This window comes from Homalodisca vitripennis, chromosome X, assembly GCF_021130785.1.
Source record: "Homalodisca vitripennis isolate AUS2020 chromosome X, UT_GWSS_2.1, whole genome shotgun sequence".
Taxonomy (NCBI): domain Eukaryota; kingdom Metazoa; phylum Arthropoda; class Insecta; order Hemiptera; family Cicadellidae; genus Homalodisca; species Homalodisca vitripennis.
Window position 1 is genome coordinate 135,702,360 of NC_060215.1, and position 12,685 is coordinate 135,715,044.

Genomic DNA, 12,685 nt, shown 5'->3' on the forward strand with positions numbered 1-12,685 from the left:
CAAACGCATTTCATTTTAAAGGTATTGATAAAATGAGATCACCGATCAACTAAAAACCAACTTTAAGCAAAGAACTCTGATACTTACAAACAAATAATAAAAAAACTTTTGGACAGCTTTGAAAAATAGCGGTTATTTAAAGGTATTGAAAACACTAGAACATATGTCATAATTTTCTTTTAATTCGAAATATAGGGAACTAAGAAATGATTTAAATTTTGGGCTTCCTTTTTAGTCTATTTTGTAAATAACGTTAGACAGTGGTTCAAAAAAATCACTGGACTACTCAAAAGAAATTCCTTGAAATACCCTAGACCAATGTTTGACGTGGGATTGTCATGTAGACGATGTTTTTCAAAGTTATCCTCAGGCATTAATATTTTGAGAAAATATTGCCCAAACTCCGATCCTCGTTTCTCCCTCACGTAGTGAGCACAAGAGTGTGAGGACCCACCAAATCACCGATTTTGACACCGAAAATCACCGATTTTTACCGAAAAACACGATAATTTTCGATAGAATTTTGGAAACATTTTGATAGGATAAGAGTTGTTGAGGAGGGAATTTTCTCCCGCACAGGAGGGAATTTCTCATTACCATAAGAGCCCATGTTGGGGCCCAAGGGGCGGGAGGTCTACTTTACGTTTTCTGTAACATTGCTATTATGTTACGCCATAAATCATTTATTATTATTTTATAAGAATCCTGCTGCACTAGTGACGATCTTGCGATAAAATCCTCTAAAAACTGTTATTCTTGTAGTTCTATAACTTAAAATGTTTAAAAGTTTTTATGGCCGACATTTTTAAAAATGTGGTTATAATTGAACTAAATATTTCTTGAGGTATTATTTTTTTTATAAAAAGCACATACAGGCAGACAGATGAAATGAAATAGAAAATTAGTTAGGCGAAGTTAGGACTATAAAGACCTCTCTACCACTTACCTCAAGATGGGAAACTAGGCATCGGAGACCCATGCTCATGTGGTGGGAATATATTTGTCTTGACCTGAGCAATTATGTGATGTACCTTTGTCCAAAGAGTTACGGGACACCCTATATAGAAAATAGGAGTACACAACACACGACTGGCTTTGCTGTGTTTTCATGTAAAACTGACAAGTCTTACAATTACCTATGTTACTGTTTTACATTTTAAAATGGCATACGAATACACTCAGTTGTTTTAACACTATATCTCCTGTTTGCTAGTTGAAATTATGGTTATATATAAGAGCAATATACAAATATTCTCTACCGCTCAGCCAAATCTCATTGAGTGACATGAACCTTCATCAAACCTGAATGCTCCTTATTTATAATTTGATGCTACATGGAACATTTCAAAATATTATGCGTATTACATATTATACATTAGTTAATATACTCTCGATATATCGAGCGGAGAAAAAAGACATACAGGAAATTAGACATTCCCGTGAGGGGTTCGGTGATAGACTTCACAGACGATCAACTAATAAAATAATTATATTTCTTTTGGTACGTTTAAGTAAGAGTAGAATTTTCCCTTAAAGACGTTCATTCACCATGTTTAGTCGTGTACGATTATGCGGTGGTTGGTGGAAAACCTACCTAATTTTCTTCCTAATTTTGGACTTTATATCTCGGCTGCTTACAACAAATTAGACTATAGTTCTCTGTAATAGCCTTGTTAACTGATGAAATATAACAAGCTGGCCACCAGGCTATAGAGGGCTGTGAGGTGTCACATGACCCATCAGCTAACAGCTATGAATACAGTAATTTGCTGGGAGGGGTATATTAATGGTACGTTTAAGTAAAGTACAAAATTTGACATAAAATATTTTTGAGGTAATTGGTTTTATGTTTCGAAAATTCTACAAAGAGGTGTCGTATTGAATGCCTTGACCGTGAGGAGTTTTCTGTGGTTCAAATTGTAAGTTCAGTGTCTATCAATGTCTTAGTCGAATTACTCAACCTCTTTTTTGAAAGTCAGTCAAAAAATAATAATTAAACGTAATTGTACTGTGCTGCCAATCAAAGGTGTCACTGGATAATCATCAATAAACATCACAATAAATTGATACTTACACATTTGTTTAATTTACAAAGATTTTATTAGTTAAAAGGTTAAATTTCGATTTATTTATTGTTGAACTAAAAACAAACAGATTGATTGTGGAAAATTACTATAGTGCTTAAAAGCCTACAGAAACACTCAATCATAATATTCACAAATGTAGTTGATGATTGACAAGCAGTCATAGTCGTTCCAGATGTGGCCCAGATCATTGGTATTGAGCATCAGACAGTGTTCGTTCCCCTTCCAGTTATCTGGCTGGTTGTCAATCCAGTCCGTGAACGTGAAACGGTCTCCCCGTGGTTGCCCACATCCACGTGGTGTGTTCTTGTCAATGTTTATCCCCGACACCCAAAAATAATCGATTGAGTCTGGAATTGACACTACAGTTAGACACACATTGAGTGAAGTTCGACCTTTTATCACAACAAAAGCTTGTTAGTTAACTTTCAAAACTCAACTTTTTTCTCTTCTCGTTTATAAGGGAATTAACAGTCTTCGTCGAGGTTCCATGAAAAATTTTGAAACTGCCTCATTGTAATATCCAAACATTTAGATAGATGGACAGAGAGATAATGATACAGAAAAGAAAAGTTTACATTCCCCCCAGCAGGTAAAAGAGAGAAATTGTGTCAGCCTACTTGAGGGACGTACTTTAGTGACGCTCAGCCATATTCCATGGTTGGACAGTACCATTATAGAATTAATTGTTCTTTATTTAGAAATGAAATTTCTAGCCAATTTTACATTATTTTATTAAGTTGGTTTTAATAGCAGTGTTATAATAAAAAGGTTCTACATGCCAATTTACTTTTAAATGGTGTTGAGGCAGTTATACTACATGCTTTAATATTTCTAATGTATAAATCTCTTATGATTTTATTCAGATTGTTTACATTTAATTTATTTATTATGCAATTTTCTCATTGACACTATGATTATTAAACTGTAAAACCAATCTCTAAAAAATACACTCTAACTCTCGGCCAAACCTCAATGAGTGAGATGGCGCTAATCATCTAACTTAGTATTGCCAAAATTATCTGTTGACTAACTGTCCGCTTTTTTTACAAACATATAATCTATCAGTGTTTGTATTGTTTTGTTCACAATACAATACAGGGACCCTTACGCTTGCTTCCAGGGTGGAAAATATTGGGAAGAGGGTCCCCTTCCTGTCGAGAATCCATGAGGAAGGATTAGAGGGTTCTGTATCAGCCATGTTTACTAAGGGTGAAAGGAGGGAAGGGTACCACTGTTCCAGTGTATTCCAGTCAAAGCGGGTAGGTTAGTAACAGCCTTCATGTTACTACTCCTTCATGTTTAAGTTAGTAACAGCCCTTGTCATCAAGGGAGCACAACAACCCACTCCAACAATCATCTATACGTATTTATACCATTTTATCCTGGATATCCATAAGGTGTCCCAAATATAAACAACACATCTGTTTGTGCTGAAACCCTGTGTAGGTTCACACATGGAAGGTTTATACCTCAGAAGTACCCCGGTAGTAGTGGTTCTTATGCAACCCAGAAGTCAGTCCTCCTGGGTATTATGGATTATTAAACCATCGGTATGACATCAGATACTTGATAATATGTGAATGATATGGGCTTGTAAGACATATGTAATTATTAGTATAACAAAATACTAATAATTACGTATTGGGTGTAACCTCACCTATCTAACCTACCTGTATTATTAAATCCTCTCACAGCAGCCCTTGCTCACAATACATTATAATATTTCACAACCTTAATCTAAACAAAACCAACCTTACATAGTGTAGGCCCCGGGTAATGGCGACAATGACCTCACCCTGACTCTGGTATGTCTCCCAGATGGATAAGTTTTTCTGCTAACTCAACTAAACTTCCCACGCTATACTACACCGACTGTGTTGTGACTATGACTAGGGGGCATTGCCTTGTACCAGCGGTCTGGATCGCCAAGGGCCCTGGTGGTTCAGACGGCTTAGTATACAAGTAATGTTTCCCACGTACTCGTTTACTACATTAACAAAGCGTACTCTAACTTGACACAACGTACATATTTATACTTACCTGAGAGATACGTGTATAATATCGCCTAGTAATAAGGAATATACAATATGATAAAGTGTACTAACATATATCATATTTATTTATGTTAGTAGATAAACAATGTTAACATAATTATACCTTACAAGGACTCAATTTTCATGAGATGCATCTCAAAGAAAGAGACATACATGTTCTATATTATATAATCCTAGGATACAATATATGACATGTAAATGACTTATATGACATGTTTAAATGTTACATAGCTAATATAACATTGAAGGAAAGTAACATATATCTAACATAGCATGTATTAGCACGGCAATATTGCTCATTAAAAAAACTATACAGTCTTGATTTTGCAACATATATTACGATCATAATAATGGACTATGGACAATAAGCACAAAGAGGGATATAGCCCCCCCCACCCCCCCCCCCCCCCACCCCCCCCCCCCCCCACCCCCCCCCCCCCCCACCCCCCCCCCCCCCCACCCCCCCCCCCCCCCACCCCCCCCCCCACCCAAAAGTAAGTGTATTTTAATTTAGTTATAGCGAGTAATTAACGAGTAGATAGAGAAATAGCGACTGGTAACTCATTTTCTTATCATCATACCCTCGCGATTGTAAACAAAACTCATTTTTTTTCCAGTGTAAATTACTGAGTTTTGTTGCCGGACATAACCCAGACACCAGCAGTAAGAAGGATAATGACCAGACTGTTCACACTTACAGCTGGCTCTAGAGGACGGTTGAGTGGTAAGGTGTGTCTTAAGGAGGCTTTCAAGACACTGCATTTAAATCCTTCATTTTATGTAAGGCATCCCTATATTTGCTGATACCATATATAGAAAGCTTTTTAAAATGATTGATATTAGAAACGATTCGATAAAAGAGCCGAAACAATTTTACAATATAAGGCGTTATATGTTTATTAAAGATATTTTTACTATAATTGACTTTTAGGACTTGCTTAAGCACCTCAAACATCTAGAGTATTTGATGCTAAATTATAGGTTTTAGTAAATAATTGTATATATTGGACTATTTTGTATTTTTATAAAAGCATTTTTTAGGAAAAATTATTTTAAGGTCTAACATCAACAACCACAATTTAAAACTGTAAGGTACAAAATTTCTTTATCAGGATACGAATCGTATTTTATATAAATACTAGTTTGCGCGGCAAACTTTGTTTTTGCCATATAAATTTTTAATAGTATGTGCGAATATCGTGTATGAGTGGAAGACGCATAGAGCGCTATAAACGATGACGGAATATTAAAATTACAAACATTGAACATTAATATATTCTCATTTAAATATTATTTATTCTGTATACATAATTATCATAATATAATAATATTACTAATTAAAACACAAACAAACTGAATGGTTTGCCCACTCGAGAACATGCCACATATAATTGCCTGTGTAATACCATAGGTAATAATAAAAAGGTAATACTTCATACACGGATGACTTTTATACAACCTACGGTAGAAACCTGCACGAAGAATTCTGGTTCGTGTGAATTATGTTTCTGACGCTAATTTTGAGTTTAGCTTCTTCCTAGAACCAAGAAAAACATTTTAAAACTAATGATTTCAAAAAACTGGTATTTATGATCATTGTAATTTACTTTGATATTAGAGCTTTTTTCATTGCTGATTCAGCCTCTATTCTCATAATATATATATATATATATAGATACATTCACAGCTCTGTTAACCGCACTTTTGTAAAAAGGACAAATAAGTTAAGTTTAATAACAGTCTTTAAATGTAAAGTAAATGTCAGACTACATTGTATATTACAACTGCACTTCTAGCAGTTACCCGCTCCTTTGCCCGATATTTATAAAAGTAAAGTAAAGATGTCTTATTTTACCAGGCGAAGTAAGGGCTAAGTAGCCCTCTCTAACACTTAACCTGGGGACCAACGGCTTAAAGGTGACTTCCGAACCATATCCAATAGTCTGGCAGGCGGGGTGCTTGCATAATAATAATAATAATAATAATACTCTTTATTGCAGGAAAACAATTATCAATAATTGTATTGCAAGCGTCATATAGAAATAAAAGTCCTAATCTAATAACTAACACAATTAATTTTAATTCTGAGTAAAAAAATATTCGAGTAAATTTAAAATAAAAATTACTTTTTGGGTATGTGCCACCTGCCGCCGTTTTTCTCGATAGTAGCCAAATCTTCTTGGATATCAGAAGGTGAGTTGTAATTTTTTTTTTTTTTTTATGTTAGTGAAGACTATCCCAGCGACCCATCGCAAACTCGTCAACTGAGTAAAAATGCTTTGGACACTAAGAAGTGTTTTAATCGAGATTTAAATTGTTTGTGGTTTATTGACGCGTTTGATCTCTTCATGGGAGCCTATTGATTAGCCTCACACCAACCTGAGATGGCAAGCGTTCAAAAACAGTAGTTCTGTGCTGTGCCATACGAAAGTTGTCCCGGCCTCTAGTTCCGTATTGGTGTACGTCGCTACCCCCGAAGTGAGACGCACTTGAATCGGCAGTATAGCACGACGTCGAGAATGTAGAGGCTAGGCAAAGTGAGTAATCCAAGCTCCCCGAAGGCTAATTTACACGACTCTCTCTGATTTAATTTGTAAATGATTCTGACAGCTTTCTTTTGCATTCTAAACACTCTATTAAATTTGTATCTAGAACAGCCACCCCACAATCTTAGACCATAAGCTAAATGTGGATGTATTAGGCCAAAGTAAGCTGTCTTCAGAATATCCAATGAACAGAATTTTCCAAATTGCGTAAGACATAAATGCCAGAAGCAACCTTTGAACAGACACTCTCAATGTGAACGTCCCATGTCAGCCCTCGATCAAGGTGGCATCCCAAGAAACTTGGTGGATTCTTCTTCTTCTATTTATGGTTTCATCCACCATCACAATTGGTCGAATTTCGTTTTCATGTTGCCGAAAACAGAAATTAATCACGCTTGTTTTAGAACAATTTGTTTTCAAATTGATATTGAAAAAATGATCAATGCATGAGTTGAGTTCTTCAAAGGCTTTGATTTCAAGATCTGGTTTGGTTTTTGATCTAATGCAGAGAGTCGTATCGTCAGCATACTGAATCATCTTTCCATTATGGATTGATGAACTCAATCTGTTGACGTAGACGAGAAAAAGGACAGGCCCTAGAATCGATCCTTGTGGGACTCCATAGGGCATTTTAACTTTTCCTGAGAGGGTATTCGCGATCTGCACACATTGCTCTCTATCATTTAGGTATGACGAGAGCCATTTGTGAGGCAAACCACGAACACCGCTTGACCATAACTGGTGCAACAGTATTTCATGATGCACACAGTCAAAGGCCTTTGAGAGGTCGAAAAATATGCTAAGCACATGTTCCCGCCTCTCCAAAACCATCGACAACAGAATCAATGAGACTCGCGACAGCATCAATAGTCGATTTGTTTTTTCTAAATCCAAATTGTTCATTACAAATAACTTCAAAGCGATTGAAGAAATCTTCTAATCGTCGAAGGAAGGCTTTTTCGAAAAATTTTGCTGAGGACCGGAAGAATGGAAATTGGGACGATAGTTACTTGCGACATAAGGATCGTCCTTTTTAAAAATTGGAATGACTTTTTGCTGTCCTTCAAAGTGGACGGGAAAACGCCTTGGGCGAACGACAGGTTAATCAATTTTGTGAGTGGTACTGAAATGTGCTTAAAGCAGCGCTTAAGTAACCACACAGACATCCCATTGATGTCACCCGACTTTTTCGGCTTCAGCTCCCGCACCACACGGACCAACTCCGCCTCGCTCACAGGAGACAGGACCATGGACGAGACCGGTCCCATAAATGAGTCCTCTCGGGTGCTGTTCCCACTAAAACATGGGTCCGGCCCAGCAACCGTGGAGAAAAAGTTATTAAATTCACTTTGCCACTTCAAGCGGGTTTTTTTGTTATTTTACCTTGTATTTTAAGGTTTAGGTTTGAAATGTTTTAGGACTTGTGTTTGAGTTGTATTTTTTAATTATATTCCACGCACTTTTTGAAAAATTTTCAGAATTCCATTAGTCTATTTTCGATATCCCGAGCCTTAGCGGCTTTTATTTCTTTGCGGTAATTTAGCTTTGTATGCTCGAAAGAAATTTTTGAATTCTTCATTTGTCGATTCTATGTAAATTGATTGATAAAATTTTAATGTTTTTCTTAAATTGAGAATGTTTTGATTTATCCAAGTGTTGTGTTTTTTGTCTGATCGCTCTTTGAATGACTTATAAGGGCAAGTGATGTTCAAATAAAAAATTAAAACGGTCTGTAAACGCAGAAAACGCTTCCTCCGCATGGAATGGATCTCTCAGCGGTCACCCATCCTAGCATAACCCAAGCAATTTAGTAGGCGTGGCACGTGTATGACCACTACTGGTTTATGGTGAATTACTTAATGATGGTAATTACCGCTCATGTTTAAAAATTGAATGATAGGAGATTTAAATCTTTTGTAGGGTTAGGTTTTCCCGCAAAAAAACTACAAACTTACGCAAGTTACCCGTGCATGTACTTTATTATAAAGTGGTCTAAAATTCAAGCTTTAAGTTCTACTACAGATAATTTACGTGAAACACAATAATAATAATACATCTTAACTTAGCGCCTTTAAATAGCGTTTGGCTATATAACTACAATAAACTTAAATATCTCGTATTTGCATTTTCCAATATGTAGGTTTTTTTGAAAACCGTAATCTTTTTAATTTGATTGATGGACCACCCTGAAAACTTCGGGGTATTAAAATTAGATAGAAGCCGATTCTCTTACCTACTGAATATGCATATAAAGTGTGGTAAAAATCCGTGAAGATGTCTCGGAGGAGTAAGGTAACAGACATTGTTATATATATAAAGACTATTTTCATCAAGTAAGTTGCTCTAGTATATAATGTTATGTCTCACACACACACACACACACACACGCGCGCGCGCGGCGCGCGCGCACACGCACGCACGCAAGCACGCACGCACGCACGCACGCACGCACGCATATTTATATATATTTGTGTGTGTGTTTCCAAATAATATTCAAATAATTTGCTTAGAAGTGCTGATATTTAGTAATAATTTAGTAATAATTTAAATCACAGTAAATTAATCCTAATATTTTTAGTGTTTAAGTTAAAACAATATTCTTTTGGTTATAATTTTTGAAATCCATGATACGAAGATTACTGTTTCATTCAATAAACTTTAAAGAAATGTATTCCAGAATAAGGAAGCATATAGAGTTATAACTCAGACAACAAATATAAGTATTAGAACTCACGTTAAATTGTTTAATTTATTATTATATTTTTTGTTGTAAGTATAAGTTATTGACCTAATACTTCGTTTCCTTCCAACTCAGTATATTTAAATAGTGGATGTACGTTTATGGTATTTTTGCCAAGACATATTGAGCTGGTTCAATACGCTTTTGGTTTGGAATGTTTTAGAATATGTTTAGGATTATAAATAAAATTTTAGACACAACTCTTTAAGATACCGTAAAGATAAGGAAAATGTATTTGATGATATTACGAGTAACTGTAGGAATTCGAAAAAAATGGTATAACGTATAGGCTATACTTATTGATAAAGTTTGTATTTACTACGCTGTTTTATTTATATGATAATGATCTTTGCACTGCTTGTAAATATTATGGATTAATTAGTTCAGGAACAGCCATTAATTCTTCTGAAGGGTGAGCTGAAATCAACAACATTCTCCTGAAGCTCAGAAAGTAGTTCTTGGGAAACGAATCATTAGTATTTATTATGAGATCTGGAACAGCAGAATTTATCGGAAGCCCGTCGTATTGTCCAATCAGGATTCCAAGTTGATTTCTCTGGACAGCTGAACGGTGTAGATTCGCTAACTTGAAAATATAAAACGTATTGTTCTATCGATTACCCAATTTAAAGAAATCTATATTCAGGTAGATTCTTTACAGACTTTGTCCTAATCAATTTTGCGTAGCTGTAATTGTTTGGAAAAGGGCATTAAGGACAAAGAATCATAGGTTTCAAATCAAAGCTGTACGAAGGAAACCTTTTTAAATATTTAATTATGATTTTGACTGAATTATTAATAATAATATAGTATCAAATAATAATGATTAGAAAATAAAGAGAGCGTTTTGAATGGAGTCCTGTGCAAGCTTATAATTAACAAGATAATGCAACTCTCTGCAGCCCTAGTGAATATGAAGCTATATTATAAATCAAAACTATTGTTCGTTTACAATAATGAACATCATAAGCTATGCTTTTTGAATAATAAATTTTATAAGCTCTGTTGTAACTTGAATTAAAATTAATTTAAATAAAAATTAAATTATAATGTCATTAAAAATTAAACAAATAAAAATCTGTCGTTTCTATTTCCCGTTTAAAAAAATTCTAATAAACTAATATCTAGTAACGTAAAGAGCATTTTTTTCATAAAAAAGCATTTCTTCATCCTTGGTTTAATAAATATCCTTTCTTTAATGCTTCTGGCTCTATAAAAAGAAGAAGAAACCTTTTTAACCACTATTACTGTATACCAATCGTAGTGTTTGTAACAAAATAGATGTGGAACTGGCAATACTTTTATTAATACATATAATTTGAAGGACAGTAAAGTTGACAGTAATTTTTCTTTAGGACCATACGAATTAATAATACAACATACTTTGTTTGAAGGTTATTTTTGACGATGGAAGGATTGTGAAGGAAACAGGATTTTTCCGGACATTTGCCATCGTTCAGTGAAACAAGAAAACACGATGGCAAATGTCCGGAAAAATCCTGTTTCCTTCACAAAAATACACATTCTCAATCATGTTACAACCAATTTTCATTTTTTTTATTAATAATTTGTAATTACTTATTATAAAATCTTTTGTAATGAGTATAGTAATAGATAATATTGTCATAATACCTAAATCTTTGGGATAGAAATTTACTAATTTAGTTTCAAATAAGTTGAGTAAAACTTAATACGCTAAACACTTTCTTCGGTAATTCAATTTCAATTTGATAAATTGAATCATATTTATTTGCTGTAAATAAAGTAAAGCAAAATAATTTACAAAAGCACTAATGACACCACTATGTTTGATTTAAGTCACAAAACGATCGGCTGAGAGAACGTTATAACTGTGGGACTCCAGAGTTCACATGTAAATTTGACCTTAAAATAATGTTAGAGTTTACCCTTTAGGTGTGGTCAGTTTAAACACCGATTTAGTGGTGCACTAATTTCTTGACTGTAATTTTATAATTAACAGGTTTTAGCGCACAAGACCAAATTTTGTTAAAAAATTAATAAAAATTACGTTAGTGTTATTGTTATCAATAATAGTCTTATACATGGGTGATGGAAAGTCTTGAAACGGTCTAATATCTTTAGTACTCGTAAAGATAAAAACCTAAAACATTGTACAGTGACATAGGGCACAATATGGAACTTTTTGATGGAGTCAGTAGCTCTTCACTAAGGATCTTAAATATAAGCATACGTCTATGAGCACATCAGTTTAGAGGTTTAGTCAAGCAAATATAATAGCTGCATACCGCACTTCAAACCCGTTTATAAAATTGTACCTTATTAGGAATTACAATGAGGCATTATTTTGAGAAGTGGCCCTGTCTTTATGTTTACCCTACAGTCACAGCAACAAGGAAACAACTCTTATATTATTTCTTGAGGGCTTGTCCAAACAGTTATTATTTAATCTGGAAAATCTTAAAATTAGAATATTAAACGAAAATTTCGAAAATAGCAGTTGAACTCTGCTAATTAATAGAATAGTAAAAACATAATTAAAGATTCCCCCATGGCTGTAATGAAATTGCTAGTTCAGTAACCTATCAACAGTGCTGAGTGCAGTAACTCGGCATTTTGCCTAATTACTCTTATTGTCACTATGTCACTAAGCGAAAGAATACATTTGTTAACCGTGGTTATGACGATCGCATTCGATCGTTGGAAGAGGTGCTAAATTCTACCTCAAAAAACACCTTCCCTAATGGAAATCATATTAAAAAATTTAATTTTACACATAATATCGTTTTTAAGAAACAGGTAGCATTAAAATTGACCAAAATCTGGAAGGCCACAGACATACGAAAAAGGAAAAGACGGTGGATGTCTTACAGACATTTATGGAAGACCCAAATATCACTATTATGTCAGCCGCATTGGAGCATAATATTAGTAGCTTTTCAGTAAGTAGAATTTTAAACAAATATAATTTTCATGGTTATAAAATCCTCTTACTTGAAAAATTTTGTAAAGATGGTTTTGATCAACGTTTAGATTTTTTTGAACTTATAATGGTTGGCATACATAGAGAGCCGAATCTTCCAACAAACAAGTATTTATGGATGAAGTAACCTTCTTGTTGAAGGGAACTGTCAACAGAAATAACTACCTGCATTGGAGTGACGAAAACCCAAAAGTGAATGGTGGAGAAGCGTAAACGCCTGCGAAAATTAAATGTTTGGGCGGGAACCTTTGGAGGCCTGGTGGTAGGACCATTTGTTTAATGAAGGAAACTTAAAC